Source organism: Tursiops truncatus, chromosome 14, assembly GCF_011762595.2.
Source record: "Tursiops truncatus isolate mTurTru1 chromosome 14, mTurTru1.mat.Y, whole genome shotgun sequence".
Lineage (NCBI taxonomy): Eukaryota > Metazoa > Chordata > Mammalia > Artiodactyla > Delphinidae > Tursiops > Tursiops truncatus.
The window spans coordinates 60852191-60858937 of record NC_047047.1 but is presented as its reverse complement, the minus strand read 5'-3'; the positions used below and the strand labels follow the sequence as shown (position 1 = coordinate 60858937).

Genomic DNA, 6747 nt, shown 5'->3' with positions numbered 1-6747 from the left:
AACTTGTGTCTAGGCATATCTGGCTGTCTGGTTCAGTGTCTCCAGCAATCTGGCTCTAACCAAACAGTGTGTTGAGAAATTTTATTTACATATAATTTAAAAGTAATTTGACAGCATTTCATAACCTATTCCTTTATACCAGCTCTAAAATCAACCCATTTTTGTCACTGTCACTGCTATTTTCTTGCTGTTTTTTTCTCAAAGTCTGTCCTATATAATTATATTTTATATAACTTATATTTCCATGATTATCTGTTTTTGTCATATTTGTCCAGTGAAACAGTGAGTGCCAACTTAGTACCTGACATTATGGCAAATGTAATACTGTCTTTGTGGGTATCTGGATGCCCACACCTTTGAACCAGGCAAACAGGGTCTACAGTGCTAGCTGTGGTAGACCTGTTCTTGAAGGGATTTCATGCTCTGATAGCCCTTTTTCTCCATTCCAAACCCAGTGCTACCAATCTCTTACAATATTTGACCCCCTCTCTGTCTGGAACTTTATCTTTGAATGTATGTTGGGAAAATGAGGAATTATGTATTGTAAAAGTAGACTCTTCCTTGTCATGACATGCCATTATTTTTGGTTTTCTATCTTTGTTTTGATTTTGTTTTTAACCAGTATTTGGAATAAACTAGTTGTGATGCCAGAGGACTGGTTCTCGTTCTTGGCTGCCATATTTCCCTGGCACTCCTCCTCACTTTTGAGGCTCTGCTGACCTCCCAAAGACGAATGTTCTTATTTCTGCCTCTTCTCTCCTCAGTTCCTAAAATCCCCTGTGAGCAATTTCATTCACACAGCTTCTAGCCTCAGCTTTACAATGATGATGTCAACATCCCTACCTCTTTAGGGATTTTAAATGTTAAATCACAAGTTTTCCCCTTGAGATGTAGGAGGAAGAAAAAATGAAATCCCTCCAGGAGTTCATTAAGGAACAAACTTTCAGTGGTGTTGCTGGTAAATTTGGAATACTGAAGCACCTTGGTCCTGAGTTCAGATTGAGCTGTCTACTTTTTGTCACCTTAAACTGAATGGACTCACCCATTTCCAGATGGAACAGGCAGAGATCCCAGGCATCACCAATGTGCAGAAGATCTGCCCTAGTGAACAACCTAAAAAAAAAAAGAAGCAGTGATGAGTCTAGTACACATGGACCAAAGTCATAAAGAGAGTAGGCAGAGAGGAAAGAGAGACAAACAGAGAGACAGGGAGAGAGAGAGAGAGAATAAAGAATAAGAAGATAACGATAGGAGAAAGGATGGCCTGAGCTATACTGGGTTCCCATTCCTCTATTCCATTGACTTGGAGGAATGAGTAAATAGAGATCTGGATGAACCCTTCTAATACTCTTCCCTCATAAAAATGGAAGCCCATTTCTCTCTATGAGAGATGAGGAATAAAGGAATAAATATTCTTCAAGAAAGAACCTTCAGATCAGTTTTATGCATTCCACACACCCACAAATCCAGATGTCTATGGGACATCTCCACCTGACTGTCCCACAGGCAATTCCAACTAAACATGCCCCAAATTGAAGCTATCCCCCCTCAAATTCTGCTTTTCTATAAGGAAGTGGTAGACATCTTGGCAATTTCTTCTTCCTCATCCTCTATTCAAGCACAATGCAATACATTCTATACTACAACTTAAATACCAATTATTGAAAATGCATTTTTTTCTAGTTACTTATCAAGTTCTTTACATACACTATCTTGTTCATTTTCTTCCCCACAACTCTGTAGGATAAGTAGTATAATCTTCATTTTACACATGAGGAAACGGAAACTTAAGAAGGTTAAGGGTATTACTGAAGAAATGTGCTTCTCAAGTACATGATCTTAATGAGTATGGACAAGCACCACCCACATGAGGGCCCTTCTCTTTATACCTTCTACCATCCTTTGTTATCTTTTGCTTGGAGACTATTGCAATAGCTCAGAAAATGGACGCTCTAACTTCAGATTTGACTCCTTAGAATTCATCCTCCACATGCACTGCCTCCAGAGTGCTATTTCTAAAATCAAATCTGATGAAGTAAATTTTCTGCTATGAAAGTTTCATAGACTCCCCATCATGAGGCAGCTGCTGCCTATCTGTCGAATCCAATCTTCTACCCTTCTCCCACACACATCCTAGGCTCTGCTGAGGCTGAACTAATTGTCATTCCCGGGAAATGTCAGGCTCATTTCTAGCTCCTTACTTTCATATGTATCATTTCTCTCCTCTGACTAACATACAATTATTTCACCTACCCCGACCCAGCCTTTGAAAGGCAAACTCTAACTTCATTATGAGCTTAAATTTTACCCTTTATGTGAACCCTCGCTTAAGCAGACTTCAACACATACCTGCCAGATTGCAGCCATTTCATTACATTGCATCATAACTGCTATGTAGCAGGTCTAATAATGAAATCCACCTTGGAGAGTAAAGAATCTTTACTTTTGTGTACTTCAAGTTCAGCAAAGTAACTACTAACACATTATAGGTGCTCAATACACACTTGTTTTCAATTAAATAAGGCACTCTATCTTTCCAGAACCATAATTAAGATACTTCTCTTGGGAAGGAAGAAAGGGAGCACAATGTGGCTTCTACCTACCAACAATCTGCAGATGACAGTGTGGGCTTCAAATAGTTATTTATTTGAGGATGCTAAATAGAAACTAACAACAACAAAATGCCTTGACTCTCCTCCTTGATGCAGAAACCCTCCAACAAGAATCACCTTCCAGGGCAAATGCCTCTTATTTCCATAAAAGCAAGAACATACTAAAGAAGCACAAGTATATAAAATTATTAAATTTTGCCTATTTTAGGAAGAGGATAAAAGAAGTGACAATTTGACTAACTAGAACTTGAGGAATTATGGGTGGATTTTCAGGGAACACTGAAGAATAAAATCATCAGCAAGCAAAATTTTCTAAAGGACTGAAGTGCACACTGTATGACATAAAGTGTAGACCAGGACAGAAAGAAAAGAGGTACCAAGTTGATGATACCACAGGAATTGTATGTATTTTGCCTCCTTAACCTTCACAAGTGGATAGGACATTGAGTTTCAAATCGTTTAAATAACTACCCAAAGTCACACAGCTAGTAAGTGTTTTCCAACCTAACTTGAAACTCTATGTTCCTTCCAGTTCACTATCTGTTCTAAAGCTAGTGCCTCTTGCCTTAAAACCAACCCAAAGGCTTTTGTATTTAGTGGTTGACAGAGGAAGATACGCACGTAAGCCATCTAAGCAAAATGTCAAATTATAACTTCCCTAAATGAACACATACCAAGAACAGTTAAATGACCCTCATTTGCTCACAGATTCATGCCTCAGGCATTTATGTCAGATCAAAAAATGCCAGATTCACTCTTGCTGAATAATAAAGTGGAATTCAGAAAACCAGGGTACAGAGTAGGCTGACCTAGGACTTTTAGTTCCTTACAATTCTCATTCTAACGGTGCTCCCAGTTCACCTTTGTTGCTCCATTTAGAATCATAGAAAATGTTTTTAGTTAGAGATCTTTGGGGAATAATTCAATTTTTGTATTTAATGATTGTGATCATTCAAAAGCCAACTAACAGAAGCTGTAAGATTTGTCAGACTAATGTGAAAATATATTTGTGTCAATTGTGGAACAATTTATATCATTATTCACTACAAAATATACCATAGGAATGTTTTATGAGGTCATTCTGTCCCTGACTTTTTCAGTAAGATGTTAATAATCAGAAAATAAATCAGCATGCTTAACAATAAAATATGATCCAAAATGTTCTAGTGGTACTTTAGTAATAACAGGAAAAAATAGCAAAAATACTACTATTACTACACTTAATTGTTCCCCCAATTCTCCTTATAGCCATAAAATATCTATACAGACAAATCTTCATTCAAATATTTCACTCCAGTTTAGACACAGCTTTCCTTACAAATACACACACCCTGTTTGTAATCTGGAGAAAATAACTAAAAGTTATTGGATTACGAATAACTGCAATTTAGCCACAGTGATGAAGGCAAATGAAGGCTTCTGTTTATTTCTCAGCTATGTTGATCTGTAAGCCAACTTGTGATGATGCTTTCTTCACTGTTTCTATTCAGTGATCTTCCTTTCCATCCATCAAACAGACATTATTACTAGGTATGTTGGCATTCACTGTGGTCCAGGCCAAGCCTGCCAAGCCTCAGGATTTAGAACTAACTCATAAAACACATTTGCAAAAATATGAATGTAACACCTTAAGTCCAAGTAGATTTTTTTTCTGCCCATCTCTCTGGTAGCAGATGAATAGATCTGTTCAAAGCCACAAAAGAGGCCATAATTTTTAAAATTTACTTTTATTTTTTAATTGAAGTGTGGGTGATTTACAATATCATGTTATGCAATAGTTTTAGGTGTATAGCAAAGTGATTCAGTTATATATATATTTTTTTCAGGTTATTTTCCATTATAGGTTATTATAAGGTATTAAATATTGTTCCCAGTGTTAGAAAGTAAATCCTTGTTGTTTACCTATTTTATGTGTAATAGTTTGTATCTGTTAATCCCATACTCCTAATTTACCCCTCCCACCCCTCCCTTTCTCCTTTGGTAACCATAAGATTGTTTTCTGTCTGTGAGTCTGTTTCTGTTGATCAACAAATCTTCTAAAAAGAGAAGAGTAGCTCTCAAGAGAAAATCTTTTCCTTTGATCAAAGATTATCTGCACAATCTCTTATGAGATAGGGGTAAGAAGAAAAAAGAAAGAAGTTAACTTGATTATATTAACAAGACTGTTAAAATATCCAGTATAATAGTTTTCTTCTTTTGGAAATTAAATGTTTTTTGTGGACTACCCTGGTTTATTAACCATGACTAATAGTACTACTTATAGTAGAAAATGTGTTCTATGTTCTAAGTACTTAATACATACAACTATCAGAAATCAACTTCTGTTTGAAATTTTATTTGGTTTCTTGGAGTTTCTAAACAACTCTATGAGTTCCAGCTTTATGACAATATAAACCAATGCTTTTATACAAGTTAGTTTTTCTAAGGTACACTAGAAACTGTTTCTCTTTTCTGCTAACTTAGCATTTTGATTTTGTACATAGGCACACACGATTGACAGGTTTTATTAAAAATTTTAATTTGGTTTCATAAACATTTTTAAAGTCTACCTTATGGTAAGTAACCAAATTGTGGCTTGTGGGTTGTTCTTTGTTTTGCTGGGGGGATGGGGTGAAGAAAGGTCATTTACATTTGGATACCTGCTGGATTAAAAGATCCAGTTGAATTTTTAAAATGAAGTTTCTGGGACTTCCCTGGTGGTCCAGTAGTTAAGACTTCGTGCTCCCAATGCAGGGGGCACAGGTTCGATCCCTGGTCGGGGAGCTAAGATCCTGCATGCCACCAGGCACAGCTAAAATAAAATAAAATAAAATATAAAAAAATAAAAGAGAGAGAGAAATGAAGTTTCTATTCATCAATAGTTGTGTAATTAGAATCTTCAAGAATATTTCATTTACCAACTCAAGAGATTCCTTGCCCTCTCCCAGGGTTAGGGTCTTTATTTATTTATTTTTTAAATTTTTATTGGAGTATAGTTGCCTTACAATATTGTGTTAGATTCTACTGTACAGTGAATCAGCTATATGTATACATATATCCCCTCTTTTTGGGATTTCCTTCCCATTTAGGTCACCACAGAGCATTGAGTAGAGTTCCCAGAGCTACACAGTAGGTTCTCATTAGTTATCTATTTTATGCATAGTATCAATAGTGTATATATGTCAATCCCAATCTCCCAATTCATCCCATCCCCCCTCCCCCCTTGGTATCCACAGGTTTGGTTCTCTATGTCTGTGTCTCTATTTCTGCTTTGTAAATAAGATCGTCTAAATGCCATTGCATAGGCTGATTGTTTCACTGTGGGAATTTCTACAATTTCTTTGCTTTCAAATTGCTCAATCTCTATCATTTCCCCTGTTCTTATTTCTCAGCCACAAACCTGGAGTCTCCTTCAGGGAGATGTTCTGCCTCGATTTTGATGCAACTTCTCTCCAGAAAAAATGCACTAATGCTGATTTACATCTCCCGGGCTTTTACTCAATTCCCAAGTCACATACTTAAATTTCAACCACAACCTAATATATTATCCCAATGTATCGCCTTTATATATGCATGTGTCTCTATAAAGCCTCCTGTATCATAGGTTCTTAACTGCTATCAATGGTGTATCAGATGTATAAAGCAAAGCAGTAAATAAAGCTAAACACACAAACTTCTTCAGAGTATTATGAGATAAACAGTCTCAATACTACTGACAGGAATCTACATTGATATAAGGCTTTTAGAAAAACAATGTGGCAAATATATATCAAATCCTTGATCTATTGGTACTCTTTGTGCGACTATACTTATGATAAGCTATCTTACAATAGAATATATTACTCCAAATATATTTTAGCACAAACATGCTCCCAGAAAAGTTATTTATAAAAGGGATCTAATTAATTTCAAGTGGACAAATAATAAAAAAAAAGACTCTCAAACAATCATAGGACACATTATCATTTAATTTTAAAAGGGTTTAGAGTGAATTATTACATCTTTGAGAAAATCTTGTATTACAATGTTGAATTGTGTGGTAGACTACCAAATTGAGTATTTACTCTACTCAAGAACGAAACTTGCAAATTATACATAGTTCAAGAATGCTTCCTTCTTTTTTATATTTTTTCCTCTTTGTTGATATTGCAATTTT

General features: G+C 35.8%; 1 long non-coding RNA gene across 1 annotated transcript in view; it reads right to left on the bottom strand.

The window, feature by feature from the left end:
* Positions 1-1070: 1070 nt before the first annotated feature.
* Positions 1071-6747, bottom strand: part of LOC141276397 (uncharacterized) — a 116423-nt gene continuing 110746 nt past the window's right edge. The window contains exon 3 of the long non-coding RNA XR_012325895.1: positions 1071-1113. This is a non-coding gene — a long non-coding RNA (uncharacterized lncRNA). The remainder of the gene's footprint in view (positions 1114-6747) is intronic.